The sequence below is a fragment of the Varroa destructor genome, unplaced genomic scaffold, assembly GCF_002443255.2.
Source record: "Varroa destructor unplaced genomic scaffold, Vdes_3.0 BEIS01000001.1, whole genome shotgun sequence".
NCBI classification, from domain to species: domain Eukaryota; kingdom Metazoa; phylum Arthropoda; class Arachnida; order Mesostigmata; family Varroidae; genus Varroa; species Varroa destructor.
In genome coordinates this window covers 76,850,294-76,871,804 of record NW_019211454.1, presented here as the reverse complement: position 1 = coordinate 76,871,804, position 21,511 = coordinate 76,850,294, and the positions used below count along the sequence as shown (strand labels likewise).

Here is a 21,511-nt window from a genome sequence, read left to right as displayed (position 1 = left end):
ACATATCTCGTTGAATCTCTGGAGCGACGGTTGACAGCAGTACCGGGCGTAAAACTCAGAACACTTGGTTCAGACACCACCCTCTAAACACTAAACGGTGTAATTCAGTAGTTGTAGGTGCAGGGCTAAAGTACATTGTATGCAAACGTAACTTCTATTAGAGACTGTAAAATGCAGACACTGTAGAACGAGCCAGCTTAAATAGAGCTGGTTACTCCGTAAGATTAGTGCAGAATCGTTGACGGTTTACAAATCGCCTTCTCACTCTACGATACGACAATCAAGTAGGCTTAGAACCGCATTTTTCAACTTTTCGGAACTTCCAACATAAGTATTGTGTCGTTTTTCTTAGATTTGCGATCAGATAGTCGAAAAAATCTGAGCCTATCGAAAAGTCAATAAGCATACTTATTACGTTTCTATTACTATTGAAAAGTAAATAGCATACTTATTTACGTTTCGCCGGCATCCAGACTTAGCAGGTACCTCAACGTTTTGCGATAGGCATGAGAACTGAGCATTTCTTAGATCAGGTCTTGAATTGAGACACACCTTTCGAAAGAGAAATCGACTGTCTATTCCACTTAAGTGTTACACCTGAAGTGCAGAGTAGTAAATCAAAATTTAAAAGGGCTTACTGGACGACACTCGCACTTTAGGAATTAATTCGTGTGCAATCTGTATCCCTCGTTTGCAAAACCTTGTTTGCTGCGCAAGAAGCTGATATAGTGATTGTACGCTTTGGAGGTTAGGTTTAATAACGATAGCAAAAATCAGAACGGGCGCTAAAAGAAGAATAACTACAGCAGCAACGATCACAATGACTGAATGCAACGAGCAGAACCGGATGTGTGCGCACAACTAAACGCTGTATATGAATAAAAACTTTGAATACCATACGCGTTCGTCACCGAGTGCAACACCAAGGCCATTATAGCACCAACCATAATTCTCAAAGCCGCACAAGAGGTGTGAAGAAAGGAAAGTGACCAGTTTGCCGCTAGCAGGAGGACAGATCGAATGAATATCGCACATCTCCAACGACTACTTTTCCGAACTCGTGAACCGAACGACCGAAGATTTATTATAAGACTGACAAGATTGCACGGAAAAAAGTGGTAGACTTAACAACCACAACGACCGGTATTGCGGTTCTCACAGGAAGCAATAACGTGCTGCAACTGTTAGGGCGTTTCCAACCTGCACCACGTCTGCTTTCAGTAAAACCGATGTTCTAGTTCTCTTAAAGACTTAAACAACACCACGTTGCGAAATAAGCGATTTTATAAACGTGTGCTTTCACTTATTGCATTATGGGACCTGGTTAATGATATTCGGGTGCCAACAATTGAGAAATAAATGAGTATTCAGTTATCAATATCTGTGCCACGAATCTGCCGGCCAACCAAAGGCAAAGAGAACCCACTAAGAAAACGTGATGGGTTCGAAAGACGTATTTTTATAAGAGTGTAGCAACTGACTGAGATAGCAACTGACAATACTATCCAGAACGCGTCAGTTACTATTCGTGAAACTTGTTGTTGTCGGTTCTTTATCCTTCAAGGGGCTCTTTCCGATTATCAATCCAATGAAAGGGTATTCTTGTGCTCTTCGCATGACTTTAGTTTCCTCGACGATGCTACAGCAGACCGTTATTCAACACCTGCGGAATCCTAAAATATAGCTATCCGACCGTTAAACGAATGGTAATCATCTTATGAACCTTCGTTGTATCCCCTACAGGTTTCTGAAAAACGCTGTCTGGCCAATCTTAATTGAGGGTGGGAAAGTATTGTCTCAAGAATCAATTGTTGGAACCGAAAAGCTTACAACCCCATCCTGATGCGATGAAGTTCTAATTCAACATGCCTCGCTAACGCTCTTCAGTGTTCTACACTACAAAGACACGCTAAACGGTCAAGATACTGTTCTCCGCAATCGAGTGTTTTACACAGTTATGTATGACCAAATAACGCTTGAAACACGAGACTTTAGAGCACAGAGAGTAATAATTGCATACTCTTGCCGACCACAGCTTTTGGTCGAGTCCTTTTTTACAAGAGGCTTTTTTTTAGTAGGATCGTGGTAGACAGTCGTTACTAATGTTTATCTCAGAAGTTTCGTATTGGCTTCGAGTGGCGGAAAACTAAGCTAAGATAAGCGATATTCAAGGTTAAAAAGAGCTGTTGCTGTAAACAATCCGGTATCTCGATATTTGTATTGTTCATTTGATTAAAGGACATCAGACGTTCCAGTATATTACTTCTATGAGCTCCGGCAGCGTCTTGAGAGATTTGCTACAACAAATTTACTTGTGCAATTTGAAGCTATATTAGCTTCTCTAGCACGCGCATGAGTGACTCTCTAGTCTCTACTTACTATTTCTACTCGGAGCAAATCGAGTTTAGATTTGATCTAATTGGATACAAGTGAGATTTATTTTTTCCGATTTTGTTGAATTTACACTTTTTTTTTTGGTTATCACATCATAATCCAACTCTCTTTTGCAGCTTTAATCATGGGTTTCCAATCGCGTTCTTAAACACCTCATAAACGTTCATAAACGTTTAGAATTTTCAGTTGTTGCTTGTTAGAAGAATATAACTTTAATCTCATTAATCAAAACACCAATGCTATTGATGAATTAAGTCACTTCAGTTCTTTTGATAAATGGTTCTTGTCGTTTTGGAATCTGCTATAATGACAAGCGAATAATGTGCTAAAAACAAATTGCATATCAAATGTTACAAAATAGTGTAATGGCTAAAGAAGTAAGGGACAATCGAGAGTTAAACTGAGAGTTAAAAACACTAAGGAAAACTTTAAAGCGAAAGGGCAGACTAATCCGAAGATGAACAGATCCTCGGGCTATGCATTTGGTTCGCTATCCTCTCATTTTAATGAGGAATGTTAATTAATGAAGAAACATAGAAGGTACTAACCGAAGCAAAAAACAGAGTTCACTAATTTCACTCACTGCAAAACACTTTATCGCTCTTAGAATAACGTCTAGCCTGGACAAGTAACTGTACCCTAGTAGTAGATTATCTAGAAGTGTTAATCATTTAACATTAGCATTGGCAGGTCAATAATACCTACCTAAGATTTTCTTCCGACCACTGGGATTACTGGGCAACCGAACCCGACTGGTAATACTGCACCCAACCAAATTAGAAAATTGCTTGAATAGAAAAGCCAACCAAACTCTTTCTTTTAACGTGTCAAAACTATACACTAAAAGTTGGCTGTTTACAACAATATGCAAGAGAAATCGTGTGCAATTGTAGGTAAATTATCAGATTATCGAGAAATTCGCATATTTCCAAGACAATTTTTCCATATAATGTTCTCCTTAGTCATGCATTACGAAAAAGGGCGAACGACTTTAGTGTCAAAGTATCTACTGTGATGATCTCCATAACGTTGATGAACTTTATGATGAAGTGATTTACCGACCAATCTGCAATAGCACCGCCCTTAGAGACCTAGCCAATGCTAATCTTCCAGCTGATGCTGCATATAAGGTAAAGGGTTGTGCTATTACTAAATCGGACGGTTAGTAAACAAAGCAGATGATGTATCTTAGCTCTTTTTTGTTAATAGAGTAGATTTGATTTTTTAGACATAAAATTTTGAAAATATTTGGTACTTTCGAATATATCAATATATATTAGGAACTCGCTGGAAATTTAGTGAAAATCGTAACGACATAACAACCTGACTTGTGAATAATGCCTAAATTTTGGATTACTGAAATTTATTTTCTAAACCAAATTTCGACGAAAAAACCAAGTAGTTATTGAAATACAATTGCAGCGTTTACGGCGCCTCAGAAGCAGTTTTAATTGCATTTTCTTTTTGGTGAATCAACTAAACAACAGAGCTCTTAAAAGAACCGAACAATCATTATTGTTACAACATTGAAACAAGCGTGTTCATGATGAGTGAAAATATTCACTGAAGAACATTTTGATGCGCATTATTTCAATAAAAAACATAAAAGGCTATCAAATGAGGCCATAATGAAGTTCGACGTTGAACTCCAATCTAGATAGGACACCATATCTATATATCAGATTTTCCTAAGCTATTTAGCAAGCGAGGAAGTTAACTTCTTTTTACAACTATTAGTAAAATAAACCGATATTCTAATAGATATTAGGTGTGCTCGCTTTTTTTTAAATATTGGAGTCAATGTTCTTGTAGTTTCTAAACAGCTGCCTACTTGTCATCTGTATAATTGTACCTAATCTTGTTATCAATGGGGTGTTTGGGGAAGCGTCGGCAGGATGCGCCACCTACCGCCCTTTTTTAGGTACAAAGCAATCAAAATTATACTAATTTAAATGTGAAGAGTATAGAAACTGAAGCCATCGCCGGATTCGGTTTTCCTACATCAAGAACATAGTTGAAGAGACCCGATGAAGTCGTAAGTTGTGACCAAGTAGGTCTGCTGCATGCTATCGGTCGCCGCGCCGCATATCCATAGTTCTCTTTTCGAATTCGAAACACCGTTTCTTTGAGCCGTTTCGTTCCATTGACCGTTTTCTTGAACTATATCTGGTAATAGCATACGCCCCTATGTTCATAGTGGCTATAAGCGTCAGCTTACTTTTGAATCTACGCTACAACTAAAGTCGTTTCCTTACCCGTTATTATGGAACGGTATTATTCACTTACGATCATAACGTTCGTCTAGAAGTATGACCAACTTATCACGATTAGTTATGTGGAGTCCGCTATCCAATTTTGAATTCATGCGCGTACAACTCATAGATAACTTTCGTCCTAACTTAATACATCTTAATCTACTATAATACAAACTTGATCACCTGGTCATATCCTATAAGCCTGGACGTCTAAAATTTGGATTAAGCCTCAATAATGATGTGTGATAATTATACGCGGTTATGAAGCTACGGCGGACTCTAGCGACTTGTGAAGATCGAGACTGCTAGTCTGCTTGTCGTCCTTCTTTAGTCTAGTCTTCCTGCAAGAAAGGATCTCAATGAATTTGACCTTACTGTACCGTGAGGGTGGCAAATCCTATTTTATGTTACTCTGTCATCAGCTTTAACCGTATATTAATCTTTTTATAAGACGAAAACATCTTACGAGGTGGAAGTGATATTGCTACGAACTTTTTGGTGAACTGAAATATTTTTTTAAGTAGTGTTTTTTGGTAAATTCATCGGTTGCATGTTGCAACTTCGCTTAAAAACGCATTGCTATCTACAGAAAGTTGTTTTTCCTTTCGCAGAAGGCATTCGCACTGGCCACCTGGCATATGTGAAAACTTTTGATTTGAGAAGCCTCTTAAAGGTTCTGTGAAAGACCGACACGCGTTCATTTGCAAATATCTGACGGACTGAGTTAGATAAGCTTAACCTTGGGCACCAGTGGTGACATAGGTTGTGTATTGGGTAAATGATGCAATTCGATGTTCGGCATGTCAATTTGACTTGGTATTTATGTAGTTATGTGCGTTAATTTCTGTCCGGTGGGAACTCTCGAAAAGCAGAATCTTGAAAGTACGATAGTGAGGCATATGCACTGTCTCACCAGCTGATTTCACCATATATTTAAAGCTTAAGCAACTATTCGTGACGAATTTGAGAGATCAATACAATTAGAACGGTTCTAAAACTAACATCTGGCCACTGTTTTAAAATGAACACGCTTGTTTGAGGATAATAAGATTCATATTTTCGAAAGCTTCTTAGAAGATTAGGTAAACATTTTACAGGGCTTCGCAGTTAGATCATACTAAAGACATGCTAACTTGTTAAATAACGTCGTCACCCGATAAGTGATCGAACTTATCTCGCCAAATTTGATATTTAATTTTAACATTCTGAATTCATGAATTGTGAAATAACAAGATCCAGTTTGATATTTTAAAGTACTATCTGATTCAATTCGGTTCTGTTCTCAGCCAATTGAATATCACTCTTAACCGCGTTTCACTTTTCTGGCCTGTCTGCTTCCTTTGTTTTTAGTCTTTCCTATAGCCGATTTTCACAGTTATAACTCTCTGTGTATGTATAACCAACTCATAGATGAATTATTGACAGTTTTAAAATTTTCTTTTGATGAATTCTTTTAACCACCCATAGGCCTTCATTTTTCTAGGTTAAGTGTTTTGTGTGTCATGTGAACATAGGAGAAATTTTCGTACTAAATTTGGTCTGAAAAAATGTGTTTGTAGCATAACCATATTCATAATTCTATTTACATGAAGACTATACATAAAAAATAATAAGTGACTATATAAAACATTATGCACGAGTTCTGTAATGAGCTATATGACAACAAGATCAAAATTTAGTGAAGAAATCTTAATATGGTTTATGATAAAAAAAAAATTGAAACTATTAGTTAGTGACAGAAGTAGCGCTAATAACAGTAATAACAATAATTGCTTGATATCAGGTTTCTTTTAGGCAATGATTTTTTTTATTTCTTATACAAAGCAGCTGAGAATCAATTCTCAGTCCCTACGCAAAAGAACCTTATTTGGTCGGCATGTTTACTTGCCATTGGACGAATTTCAATGGGAATACCGGAATCACAGGCTTGCGCGTGGTTTTCTGTCTATATCTGTCGTGTACTTTTATCACTAGTCTCCAATGCAATGACATTCCGTGTCTCCTAAGTATGGGTACAATGCCTTCTATATCCACGAACAAGCATAATAAATATGTATGAGTTAAAAGTATGTACAAGTTAGTCTGATTTAAAACGTAGCAATTAATGAAGCTGTTGAACACAAAAATAATTTTTCATGAGGTTTATTGCAAATTGCTTATCAAGCTTCCGCAATTTAGCGTGTTTTTTCTTTGAGACAATGAAGGTCTATCCAATTGATGCATTCGCCGTCGTCCTACTTAGCAACGTATATGAACTTCCACACGAATCGAACGGTCATTGAAAAAATTATAACATTTATTTTTAAGAAAATATTAGCGCGTCTTACATCATCGCGGTGGTATCAGTCATGCGCAAGCTGTCATCATCTTTGACATATAAGCCTGTTGGAGCAAAACAATAAACCTTACCCTTACTCTGCCAGGATGCGGAACGACTTAACCCAACATGCGATGATTACACCTGATATTGCCACAGTGAGCAAGTTTACAGGTTGCAGAGGGTCGTAGGAGAGACAAGAGGAAAACATTATTAATAACATTTAAAGCTCGAAAACGTATGCCCGCTGAATGCAAGGAAATCTTCTCTAACTAACTATTATATTACAGGATCCTGTATGGCTTTCTGTCAAGCTAGACTACGTAGCTGTATATTTCAAGCTGGTGTATAAGAAGCTTGCGGTTGCAGCCATTAAAACTAAACTGTAAAACTAAATTGCCTTTTACCACATTAAGAAATCGAAACTAGCGTTTTTCACGGGTCGTGAAAAAGCTGTGTGATGTGAAACCAGTCTTCAAGAGAACATTGCCGTTTTTTAGAACTAAAAACCTATTCTTAAGTCAGTCCTATCGTTCTATTTTCCAATGAGTATCGTTCTCAGATCTGCACCAAGAGGCATGGAATGTCACTTGTCGATCTCCATTAGAAGACATTCTATTATTAATAAGAAAATATAAACTGCCAAGGCTGTAAAATAATCACCAGAGAATTCAGCCAATGATAAATGATGAAAATTAATCGTAAACCTACATTCTTCGTAGAAATTGTGTGGTAAACATCACGCTGTGCGATTGAGCTGAATTGGATGATTTTCAAAATAGTTGTCAAAGTGTAACTCGAGGACGAGCGTGCAGTTAGAGCCAACGGGGAAGAGATCGTGTTCCATTGACAAATTGGGTAGTTGGTCAAAAACGCAACGGATTTTCTTGTGTTACTACGAAGTAGACCAAGAGCCTGCTGAAAGGCAAGCGCGAAACCCAAAGAGCAAGAAGATAGGACGAATGCTAAGACCTCTTTCGCTAGTCTCCAGTATTTTCACTACTGTATAAATGGTTAAAATAGCTTATAGAATATTGATGCTTACATAATTCCTTTTGAGGCGTATAAACTGCGAGATTTTTTCTGTTAAAATTTTAAAACTCGAGAATACTAGGTAAGCAAACGAACTAAGTTGAAGAAAGCGGGATGTATTTTGGTGATCCAGCTTTAAGATGGACGCCGAAATTTCAGAAGAGGTGTAGCTTGTGTAAACTCATCGTAGAGCCATCCAGCAATTACATTACTATCCAATGCTTGTTAGTGCTGAAGGCCATGGGTGAAGTATGAGTGGCTAGCAGGTACATGTCCATTCCAGCGGTATTGACACCAGAAGGATCTCTGTGTCCCCAAGACCCTGTATGTAATTTTCGCACACGCCTTTCAAATCGGATACGTTCATTAGCAGCTACCTGCGATTATAGTGATAACACGAGATTGACTAGCACTGTCTACCAATACCGCGAGGAGCTAAGCTCCGCCATAGATAGATAAAAAAGGGTCGATATTAAGAGAGTTAAGGCACTTGCAAGGCACAGGTGAGAAGGCTTCTATAGCAATTGTACCTACCAAAGTTAGATGTCAGGTGGTGCGACAAAGCACAAGATACACACTTTCGCCGATCATGGCAAGTATGACAAAAAATTAAATGCAGAAGGCAAAAAAATGCAACGTTAAATGGCGAAGGCCACTCGACGCCGAGGAGCGCATAGTGCCGTTGGTAGCACAAATACTGATGAAAGTGAACAAGGTGGCATTATTCAGACAACTGGCATCATCACATTGAGGCTCCTACTTGTCAAATTGTGGTTTAGTAGATGTTCCTTTCAAGGCTTCCGACCTGGAAGTCTCTTCAGCCAGACCAACCACAGAGAGTGAGTTTTACACTAAAGCTTCCTTTATGTAGACCAATGAAAAAAGAGGTCCAGTATATAAAGACACTGTGAAAATGCATTCTATCATATCTTCTAAAAATCGAGTTAACGCGATAACTTAGTGGGAAGTCGGGCGCGCTGCATGTTAGCCTTCAGTCCTTCAGGAAGTGGCATATTCATTGCATCATTTTTAGCACCACAGGTAAGTTAGTGAATGGTTAGTCTCTAATTATTCCAGTGTTTCAATTTTGAGTGTTTCAATACTGATTCAATATTCCGAATTCATTAGCGCACATTGTGGGAGGCAGCTTCATTAATTAATAATATTTGTATTTCCATAGTACGTAACCAGGTTAATACGCCAGTATGTGCTTATGCATATAAAATAAATATTTTTTTTATTTAAGCATATATTTTATGTGGACATATTGATAATTTACTATTCAAAAATATGGATGGCATGCGTTGGAAATTTTCTGGTTATTTATTGAAAAACATATGAATGAACAAAAAAGCATGGTCCTTATATTTAAATGGGGATCATACGGTGACATTATTATATATGTCATTTTTTAAAATGATTATCATTAACTATAAATGGTTGTTTGTAGGGCATTAGGGTGTATACTTCAGTAATGTTTCCATTCTATTTGTAAATATATTCCCAAGTATGTTGAAGATTCCTGGGTGATCTCTTTCAAATCATTGTTTCAAATCAAACATTGATGGTTATCTTTTTTAAAGTGATGGCTGAAGCCTCTCATATCAATTACATACCCCAATCACATATTTTGTTCCATAAATAATATTCCAGCATTTTTTGACCGCTTGGATCATATGGAATTATATAAACTTTAATACATGAGATAAGGATCAGATAGTAGTGGTATCTTATGATAAAATAACGAGTCTTTCATGTATATTGTATTAGCCGATATTGGTAGGTACCTTTAGTTACGTTACTGATAAATAAACTGTTCTACGAATTTTGGTTACACAAGACACCTCGAACAGCGTGACCTAATTCGCAAATCTTCAGAGTGCGCTGATATATAACTATAACATATAACTATAGCTAACAAGCATGCCCCATTGGCTCAAATCTCAGTGTCTCAGCTCAAATATTCGTAATCAAGAAGGTAAGAGGTGAAAAAAAAATAAGCAGTTAAGGGAGACAAGGTATTATAACCAAACTTAATAGCTGCTTGTATGGCTATTATGAGATTTCAAGGATCTGTTTGATCTAATTTCACAAAGATTTATTTTGAGTACACTCCCAATGAAGGCAATCTTTGATACGATACCTAAAAATTGGTAATTACAAAGACTCTTTCACTTATGATACATGACTGGTTGTGTCCAAAATAAAAACGAAAAACTAACTATATTAAAAAAATGCTCCATAAACTGTAGGCAGAATTGTCACCGTCAAAAAACTTCGTAATAAACATCATATAGTCCAAAATTCTGAGTTTGTATACAATCTGACTAATAACCAAATTATCGAGAAATTTTATGCCCGTGATGAAAAATGTCGAACATGCAAATAATCAAAAGGAATATATTCAAATGTTGTCGTAGTTGCCCAACAAGATGTAAAATAGGTTTAGCCCAACAATGATGAAAAAACGTAGCTTTATTATAGAAAACTGTGAAAAGAGAGGAAACACCATCATTTTTTTCTCCATTAATAGCTCTTCTGCTAATTATCGGTTTTTTTTTGGAAAAAAACAGTTTACATCCGTTCTTATTCAATTTTGAGCGATTAAATCAAACCGTTTACATTTGCAATTCTGAGAAATATGTCCTTAGTTTGAAATGCAGCAGCATGGCACAGTTTGTCAGTGGATCACAAAATTCTAGGGAAGTAACTTGATACGCAATACTGAAAGATTTATATATATATATGGTATACCTCTGAAGGTAACGGAAGCTAAATATTAATGATTCCAGTTAATGCAACCCAAGAATAGCCTGTTATGGTTTAACTCATTAAAATGAATTGTACTATTGAAACACATATTTTTTCAGCCTACCAATTAATAAATGCGTAGACCACAGAACCAAAGGGCAGCTAAATCACATGTAAAACCATCACTTAGTAAATCTGATGTCGACTATAATAGCAAAATATCTGCCACATATATGGTTATCAAAGACTGAAGGCACACTAGTTTGGAATGTACACTGAAGGCTGGCGAAGATATTTCACACAATTATTCTTCATATGTTGGGTCTATAGTTTATAGGAAGCTGTCAAGTTAGTTGCAATGCCCGACTCAATGAAAAAAAATATTGGGCGTTTTATCTTTCAATGACGCGTTCAATACAACACTTCTTATTGTTAGTTCAGCAGAAAATGACACGCGTCATTCGACAGCGATGTGTTCTAGAACACTGCAAACGATGATAAGTGCATAGCAGCGTCTTTCGAAAAGAACTAGCTAAATCTAATGGAGGGTACGGCTACGACTTGATCTAAACCTGGCATGAGCAGTAAAACCGGGCGTAATTAATCAGGGAACTCTTTTACTCTTAGGCTGTATCAAAATCATATACAAGATATAGTGTCATACATATCGAGATAATAGTTTCAATATGCAGATTTCTAACAATCCGCACATCCATAAAACGTGTTTTATTATGCAAACAAACGAATCGGCGTCGGCCCATCATGACACACGACTTTTTGTTGGCGCTGCAATTGATCAACGTTTGGAATCTGTAATTTTCGGTCAATATATTTCAATTCAAGTTCTTGCTGTTACGGAGCCACACGTGCATTCAACGCCTTTTTACTTATATAAAATTGTAAACAGCTATCCTCTTTATGAAGGTTCTTCTGAACAGGGTATTATCCTAATGCCACTCGATACTGGCTCTGCAATTCAGGCATCCTTAGAGAAACTAGCATGTGACTGCGAAATGGCAATTATGATTGGCTTGGTATTTTCTTCTACTGTTTTCGAAGACTATAACGCTCACAACATCAATAAACAGAAGTTTTTAGGCTGCACAACCAACGCTCCGCAGCCGCCGACAAAAATGTGGTTTATTGGTATGCCTTTTTGTTTTTAGTAAAGGCTTCTGTCGTCTACGACGAAAATCGAATTCGCTATAAACTGCAGTGAATGCAGTTCCGTCATTAGGTTGAATGGCGCTCCGCAACACACAGCTTGCACCTGTGCTCCGACTGCCGCTTGGCCCACCAAAACAGTTTCTTGAAAGCCTAACCATATACGCTGATGGCTACGTTGTAGCTAAAACTTTCGGGTGCAAACATCATAGAAACTGTATATATATATATATATATATATATATATATATATAGAACAAAAAAATATTAAAAAGTATATGTATATATATAAATACTTCAAGGGCCCACGTCACCTGCTGAGTTAAGCCTATTTACCTTCTCAGTGAGAGGCCTTTTTGTAAGATATCTACCAGTAGATATAGCCCTTTAATCTTGCCTCTTGCGATAGACTCCTTAGCAGTGGACAATCCATTTAGCTTAATAATTAAGAAAAAAAAGTGTATCTAGCTTAACAGTTCTGCAGTCGCAAAAAGGTAAACATTATAAAGACCTATATTTTAACTAAATCAAGCCTTAACCTAAACTCATCGAGTTACTCAAAAAGCAAGCTTTTGATAGCATACGTGGCTGCATTAACAGCAGAATCATTGAGGATGTCTGCTTGCTACTCTGATTTTCAAAAAAAGATTGCCGCCTTTCTTAAATCAAATTGAATCTAAGTTTACCTCTGCAGTCGCAGCACTTACTTGTAATCTTCGTGTTTTTTTCTCATTTAAAACTATAAACGGCTATCTATCGTATTGCTTCCTATGAAATAGTCTACGATTCCATTGCACTACACTCCTAACAAGTTGCCAAAGAATTAATATATTTGAAGTAAGAGTACGAAACTTATATACTAAATGAGTACCCGACTCATAAGCAACGAAGGTAAAATGTCATTGCGGGATTATGCATACTAGACGATCACAAAAATGTAACTGAGAATACTACCGCGCAAAGTTTGTTCTGAGGTCACAGAGTGTACATAATCGGGATTATAGAGCCACTGATACCCAACTAGAGATACTGATGACATTTCAGCATATCCAAAAACATTACTATATAAGATTTGTGCAGAGATCAAGAAAATTAGGCAATCGAAATCATACAACGGGCATAAACTAACTATACTAGATACTCATGGCATTCTGTACGCCAGAACTCTTTGCGATGACGGTATCAGGTGATGTAATAGTGGTTAGTATTGTTCAGTATTGTTTGCCGTCACCCAGACAGTTCAACAACTTAAAATTTTAGGGGGCTCTAAATGCGACATGAGCCTTTTGAGAAAATTATAATCTAAATTAAAGGCTTCCAACTAAGTTAAAGGCTTAATCCATATGTCCACTGTTAAGAAAGCATACACGCTAACGTTGAGATAAAAACATTGTTTGAACGTTAAAAAGCTCCTACATAAATATCCTATCGTGGATGGATTATCTGATTCAAGCTAGTACTTATATTTCGTATATAGACATTAAAGATGATAGGAAAACAAAAGGGGCAACAGAAGAACCTGAAAGATACAAATGGTCTCGGGAAAAACTATATATGCCTGCATAAAATTTAGCAGTCAGTAGTTATTTGGTTCAACTGCGTTATATTCGCTTTACTCATTTTCGATCTAACCATATGCTTCATATTTAGTTAGGAACGACGGTTATTAACTTACGCCGTACCGATCCTAGTCAGGCAATAGTAATGCAAGTAAAATTTATATGTTTATAGAATGTCCATACGTCACTCGATTCTATCGGTTACAGTATAAAGTGGTTGCGACCGCGGTCAATTCCACACGTAATATTCAAAGCCTGTTGCTAAATAAAGGTTCGCATGCATCAATGACGCATCTGGATATCTTGTAGGACAAGCATGCATATGCGTGCGAAAGCAGTTACTTCCATCAACATTGTATTAGTGGTCAGAATGGTTTGCTTATAAACGCATCTTATCTGACCACAAGTAAAAAAAACTAGCATGATAACTAGATAGTAACCAATATGATTCTTCTGCATTTATAGACAAGGTGGGAAATTTAAGCAGGTAAGTGATTACCTTAGAAACACTTTTTCAGAAATGTTAGTTGTCTCAAAATTATATAAAAATTGAAAGTGAAAACGTGGTTTCCAAGTGCCTTGGGCGGTAGGAGCATTCACAGCTCAAATGTTGTAATAGATGTACTTAAACTTTTTGAGCAACGTGAACCACTGCTGTTGCAGACATGCCTAATGGTTTCTCTTGAATATATTACTAATAATCAAGTTTACACAATACGAATCCTGTGGTGTTCTTATGCACTCTTTTTACTTTGGTTCATGGATTGTGCATAAAACCCATACGCTGTTTGTACACAGTTTGTACTCATAGGTAATGCCTGCTGCAGCTATTGTTACCGTTCGATAATAAACCCAGCCCCATACGAAGCGCTGTGTGTGTTTGTTGGCCTTAGCAAGAATCCGACTGCTTAGGGAGCCGGTTTCTAATATTTTATGGAACATTCTTTGTGTAATAAAAGACTTCTCATAATAGACGAAAAGGAAAAAGTTCAAGCAATTAACAGATACCGTATACTGCTTTGAAAGGAGTCGATTAAAATATAACATTTTTTCAAACCTTTTGTGATTGTTGTAAATAAAAGTTCGTGCACCTCCACTCTCGCACAATTACGTTGCTTTCACACGCAATGGGTCTTGTCTCGTAGGAATCATCTATGTAGCTTGGTAGTAACTAGTAAATGATCACAGCAAAAAAAATCTAGTCTTAACGGGTAAGTTGAAACAAAACAACAGGTTTACATCGTTTACGGCAGACGGCGAGTATGATTTTTACAGAAAGGATATTGGAGATATGTTCGGTGAAGCTGGGGCTAAACCTATCATGTCGGTGGCGTTAGATAATACAACAACTACCATCCTACGAGATTATTCTAGCACGTGCAGTGTTGACCTGTGCTAATTTTTTCCAATTACCTAAACCAAAACCAATCGTTTTTTGTTTATACCATTACCATGGTGTTATCACAAATAAATTATTTTTAAATCACGATTGAAAATAATTAGACAGAGAACCATAATGCAATAATTACCCATTTCTAATATAAAATGTTTTTTACACAACGTTGATGCTAAAAGACAAAAATTAGACACTAGAGGCATTCTTGTTATTCTTGTTCGCTCTCACAATTAGATTTCCGTTGTTTTTAAAACACAAACGCAAGTCAATTAATTCGATCTAAGGATTCTTGTTTTATGCGCCCTAACATCTTAAGGAAAAAGGCCATTCAGCCAGACACTATGATAAGGTCGGCCAAGCGTAGCTACGGGAATCCGCAGTTACAATAAGAGCAAAGCATAATTTGAATAGGTACTAACGCCACAAAAAGAGAAGAAGATAATAAAAGGCCAAGAGTTAGGTAAATGCTAATAAGGGCAACACTGTTTTTGAGAAAGTTTATTTAGTAACACGTAGAATCATTAATTTATTGCGGCATCTATCTCAGAGCAAGAATGTCATCAAAAGCAAATTGATATCCAAAATCAAACGTTTTAGCATTAATGGTGTGAACTGTTAATGACAGTGGTAGTAATAGCAACCGAACAACTTTAAATCAGTTCTCCTGTCAGTTCGCCTGGAACATGAGCTTTATATTTGGTGATGGATTCGGATGCGTATGTTAACTCTAGCTTTACTAGGTTAGTAATAGAGTAAAAGCTGTATTTATTAACCACGATGATTCAAGTGTCTCATTGGCTTGATACTCGGTAAAAAAAACGTAAAACGCACGGTTTTCGAAAGCTAAAAACTGATTCGTGACCGGATTTATGGCATGATACTCGTCTGCTTTCCATGCGTCAAACTTTAAAACATTCAAACATATACCATATGTATTGTTTTGAGATAAGTGATTTTTGGATGCGTATTGTACTTTTTAGAAAATGAAAATAATACCAGTGGGCGTAGCATGGTTAGGCCAAAGATTGACATGTTATTGCTGATGAGGAGGTGAGGGTTACAGATATGGCAGGTGTACAAAAAGGCTACCGTCTAATAAATCACTTGAAAGGAAAGCCCAGACCGAATACAGGTGAAATTAGGTAAACAAGCACGCTTCATTTTACTGCTTTTCTCTTCTGCATAATGTTTCGCGTTGTGATTTAATGGCCTTTAAAAAATATAACCAGAAGGTTTCATAATGCAGCCTGCCAAAATAAACCTAAAGCTTGGGAATCAGGTCGTGGGAATAGTTTCTACGAAAATAATGCGCACGCATTATCTCTACTTAAATTCTCTTTTTGCAGGAAATTTCGATACTTATGTTGTATCATCCCGGGGCGTTCACCAAATCTAGCTCCTATAACTTCTTCCTTTTTTCAAACCCCAAGAAATAACTTTTTAAAAATCTTTTAGACGATCAAGGAAAAGCGGCAGACATGTGGTCCATTTTTACGAACTGAGCTCAAAAACCATTCTCATGATTTCGAAGACGTATGTATTGAGCGAACAATTACTCAAAAGAAAAACCCGGAATTTGGACCACTCAAGCATGTGTTGCTCTGTAGACAGTGTAGCCAAATTCTCAACCTTTTCTTGATCTATTTATACGTACATGCTTACATATCAATTGACTTATAGTAAATTAAGGAGTGCGCTAATGGAAGTGAATCTTTATAACGATTACGGTGGCATTCAGACACAAGTTTTGGCAGTCAATCGAAGCATTGCTGTATATCACAGTAGTAAACTGACTTCGTAGGGAGAGATACGCTTCTCAGGTATAAGGTAAAACATTCTGCCGCGTCAGAATACCGCTACTAATTTTCTTGAACTCCTATACAAATCGGTAAAGATAATTTAGGTTCATCTTCTAAATAAACTTTATAAGAATTAAGCGTAACAAAGCGCATCCCTGACCACTTAGTTGGTGAGTTACTCTTACTGGGACCTGCGTGCCCCTCAGACCCATATCGTGCTTGTTTTACAGCAACTACTGATGTGTACAGCTCCTCTTTGATTGGTATACGCCCCTTCCACCGTAATCGGCAGCAGCATGAGTTAATGACACTCGAAAGTCACTGTTATGTCGTCTTCTCTTATACTGTTGTTTGCTTCTCCTGAATAGTTTAATCGTCCGCTTGGGCACATCTGTTTTACGTCGATGCCTACACATTTACCTTCCGCTTTCGATTTCATTAAAAAAAATAAACTTCTAGCGAATATTTTTCTGTTGATAATTCTCGTCTTTTTTAGCTCCCTGACTGACGTTTGGGCGTGACGCCACCTTTGATGGGCGGCCTAACGGCAATAGTGTGCCCAGGAGTCTGAAAAGCTGCCTTCTTCCATTAAAATAAGTAAAAGAATAACTCAGTCCGGTTGGCGGCACTGAATGAATCTTAATCGATTGTGCGTTATTGAAACCCTTATAGGCGAAATTTTAAATTAAATATGCTTCACTACGCAACCTGGTTGTAACTTGGTTGGCAGAGAGGTATTGATGTAACATACACGTTGTCGTGTGGAAAACTTCGTCTGAATCCGCATATAAGATTTAGACGCCGACTCAAAAGGTTTGTAGATTTGTACTGACCATTGTTCTGTATGGGTGTAACGTACATTCAGACGTCTGGACTGGTGGATTTTTACTGTTTACTTTTTCTCGAGGACAAATATCGAAATTCCGGGCCTACTTCCATATCGAACACAGATTTCGCTGTTTGTAAGGTACCTGTTCCACAGTCGATATTTGTTTTTTTGCGCCAGAATGTCTTAGATTATAAGCTTCTCTGTGCGGAGTGGCAAATTGTTTTATTTTGTAGAAACTATAGGTCATTTACATCAAACATCCTTATCTCGATTCACAAAAAGGTTTTTATTATGTCACGGTAGAACTTGCCATCAACTATGCCTCATCATTTTTAAAGCAAAAAAATCCAAAAACATCTTTTCTTTGCAAGCCACATCCCACAAAGGCTCGACACCCACATTTGGATTCTCTGAATCCCAAATGCGACAGTTCCGTTTATTTAGACAGTTCTTCATCGTAAAACAAATTTTATCAGAAAAGATGTGATCGAAGAAATCGTTAGCACGTGCCTTACTCTACAAAATGTGATTAGCAAATAAACGGCGCTTGTGATGATCCTGAATTTTTAATTTTAAAATTAATTGTACCCTATCAGGGATAAGTATGTAACCCTTTTTTTAAAATGAGCCCCAAAATGTTTCAAGGTAGGTCGAATTGCAGAGCGCTACGTCATGTTGAAGTCGTTGTCTCGGCGTTCAGACTGCTCTGTACAGCAACGATGTTGTTATTTGTTCGCCCGATTTGTAATCGTTCAACTTTATTTGCAAATAAGTCAATCTTGTCATGTTTTTAGCAGTTTCTTCGCTAATAAAAAGTGTTCCCCGAATTCCGTAGACTCTTGCGGGGTAAAAATAGATTCATAATTTCGATAGTAATTTTTTACGAATAATAAACGTTCCTTCAAACTGTAACTTCTAGTATCCTAAACCGCATACATTGTTGTATTTATCGCCTTATAGTCTGCACGTCCAAAACTTACACTTTCTAATACACAATGAAAACTAAAATGTTTATTTTGCGAAAAAGCGAATAAGCGTTTTTTTTTGTTTTGTTTATGCAATGCAGGCGTGAACATTTCATAATGCAAGCTAAAGGTCTAAAATAAACTTCGTCCCTCTACCCCGTAAACAGGCATAGGCTACCAGACTGGTTAATAGTAAACTCAGCAGCGTGTGCGCTTTGCAATGCTGAAATGCTATAATTAGGAAGAATGCTCATTTTTCGTAGAGATTTGCTATTGAAATAAAAAAATCCACAAGTGTGCACATAATACGGATGACGCGTCTTGTTGACAATATGAACATTGAGACAAGTGGTTAGGAAATTCGAAGAGACCTGCTCAGTCGGTGATAAGGTAAAGTCAGAAGGATTATGAACCGGTCGAGCAAATTATAACATCGCTGCAGTATAGAGTAGCCTGGTTATCGGTTCAATGACTTCAGGGTAGCGTCGTCATCAACAGCTTGGCCTATCATCGAGCACTTAAAAACGAAGGTTGCATATTTATACCAACAAGGTGCAGGTGACTCAGCCATTGAGGATCTTGGACCATCACAGCTGTCGTCTATTCGTTGATCACATGTTTAGGCATAAAGTAGTTGCATCAAGGTGACGAAGCCACTGATAGAGTGTTGAAGTCTGCAATCGAAGTTTAATTTATATTGGGCCCGGTGTGCCGCGGCTTAAATTCATTGATATTATTGTTGAATAGGATAATCTATAATCATGGCTTCGGTGAGGCAGGGTGACTTTAATAGGGTAACTGTTAATGTGTATTCAATCTGTAATTTACGTAGAGCAACAAATCAACCAACAAGAGGAATAAATTAGCCTAGATAACCTGAAGTAAAACTTGCGGTTCCTTTTAAGTACTAGTCAATTAATAATACTCTGTTAGTTGTTACCTGACATGTTACCTGTCAATAGATCGTTATAAAAGTTTACAAATCCTTGTAATCGCAGATTATCCGTCAGGGACACTTTACTGGCATACCACTTTTAAAAGCATATCACGGTTAAACCCTTGTATGTAACTGGAGAATATATTTGTATATCGAGTACCTTTATTCTTCTTATATATTTGACTATGTGGACTACTGCATTCATTCAATGGGAATAAGTCACGAGTATTAGCACGGTGTCGCTCTTACTTGACAAGTGCAGTTTTGTTGTCAAGACCGACAATTAGTCCGAAGCTACTAAATATCTTTGTGGTGTTTTCCTAATATACGCAAGTAATTTTTGGACCTCAATGTGAACAGTCAGTCAGGTTGTTATCCACAAATTCGCTCAAGATCTATTTAAAAGTACAAAGAAGTTAAGACACATAAGGGATCCAAAACACAATCAGTCACATTCTACTCCAAAATCGAGGATGATAAGATAATAGTGCCATTTCTGAAATACATAATTAATTAAACATACTTTTTATGACGCATTATATTGCAATATTTATGGTGAAAACCATTATCCAATTAACCTTTAGCGAAAGATTAAATATAACGTCCGATTAGAACCTGAAAATGTTTGCAACTCTGACCTGTCCGAAGCGGTTTTTCACATACGCGGCACAATAATCAGGGTTTTCTCTACCCAGAATGCAATTATTTTTTATTTAGCGTAGAGATATAACATATTAGAAGCAGCAGTAATGGAGGTCAGGAATGAGTTCTGTATCGACCGGCATGGAACATAAAATTAATGGAGTACTATCCAGGCTACACATGAATATTCTCGACGCATTCGCCAGATATTTCGGTACACTCAGTGACTGGTGGAGCTTTCGGTTGATAGATCCAATAGTTTTTTTCTGGCTAAGACTTGAGTAAATCACATCGCTTACGCAAGTGCCTCAGGTGCCACGCTTGACTGTAGTCGCCTGTTGATGTGACTTTGCCTTTATTCAGCTTATCTACTTATATTATATACATCTTAGAGTTCATAAAAAAAAATGTAACTGAATAATTAATTTGGTGTGGAATCTGCTGTTTTCCGATGTTGCCCTCACTTGTAGTAATGACATGGTATCAAATTATTTCTACTTATAATGGTGAAAGCTAATTAAAGTCTTGGCTTGGTACTGCTGATTTGGAACAACTCTTTCAAGCAAAGGCGATTGATCCTTTTCGATAATTACTTTAGCACGCACTTTACTTGGGATTATCGCTGTTTTCTTCGAAATCGAATCTTGGTTTTCACTTGGGAAGGCAAAAGGGTGTGGTATGAGGCCTTGACGTACGAGCTTAAATGAATACCGTGTACGCATACCGACCGCAGGAAAACAAAAGAGGAATTTTCTTTTTTCAACTTAATTTAAATAAACACACCTTACACAAGCATTCACTGATTTACAAGGAACGCACGGCTCGAGGTGTTTTTCAAGTCCAGGATAAAGAACATGACGGCTTTTAGCGAAGTGTTTCGATTATATGAAACATTAGTTGACAGAAGGAATTTAGTAGGATAGGCACTCAAATCCATCCTTTTCGTAGTTTAGAAAATCGTAGATCATACACTCTTGTCGTATGATCTGTTATATCCGTATGTATGAGACCCAGTTCCTACAGTTTCGTCTTATGTGAAAAACTTGGACTCTTTAGTTGAAGTAGAGGGTACGTAAAAGTCGTTCCTTAGTGATAATTTAACTGATAGGGGATGGAGTTTCAAAAAAGTTTCTTTTTTTTTAAGGTTTGCGTGTTTATACTCTGCCAGGTTATCGCTGTAGAAGGCCAAAGCTAAGCAATTGCACAACTAGCTTTGGACATGATAACTATGCACCAAATAGCTATGTGCTCATCATTTCAGTGAGAATTTACACTAATGTTAATAGCCAAGGACGATTCAATGAAAGCTATGGTAACGTGCTTAAAAAGTTAATTATCTGAAATGTCAAAGTAGCTGACATACATTATTTTTAATCGGTAAACAAGTAACGTTAATTTTTATCTTTTGCGCCCATGCCCTTGCAAGCGACCTCTGTAGTAGCTCAGTTAAAGACTCAACTAAAGAATTTTG

General features: G+C 37.2%; 1 protein-coding gene and 1 long non-coding RNA gene across 6 annotated transcripts in view; one reads left to right on the top strand and one right to left on the bottom strand.

The window, feature by feature from the left end:
* The window catches only part of Paf-AHalpha (Platelet-activating factor acetylhydrolase alpha), a 62,041-nt gene that overhangs the window by 6,999 nt on the left and 33,531 nt on the right, over positions 1-21,511 (bottom strand). The window contains exon 9 of one of the 5 annotated variants that reach the window (XR_015319622.1): positions 6,423-7,881. The exons of the other annotated variants lie outside the window; for them this stretch is intronic. The gene's annotated coding sequence lies outside the window, so the exon portion shown is untranslated. Of the gene's footprint in view, positions 1-6,422; positions 7,882-21,511 lie in introns of those variants that run through there. 5 annotated transcript variants of the gene reach the window in all.
* Positions 1-21,511, top strand: part of LOC147759117 (uncharacterized) — a 73,003-nt gene that overhangs the window by 21,318 nt on the left and 30,174 nt on the right. The window lies entirely within an intron of this gene.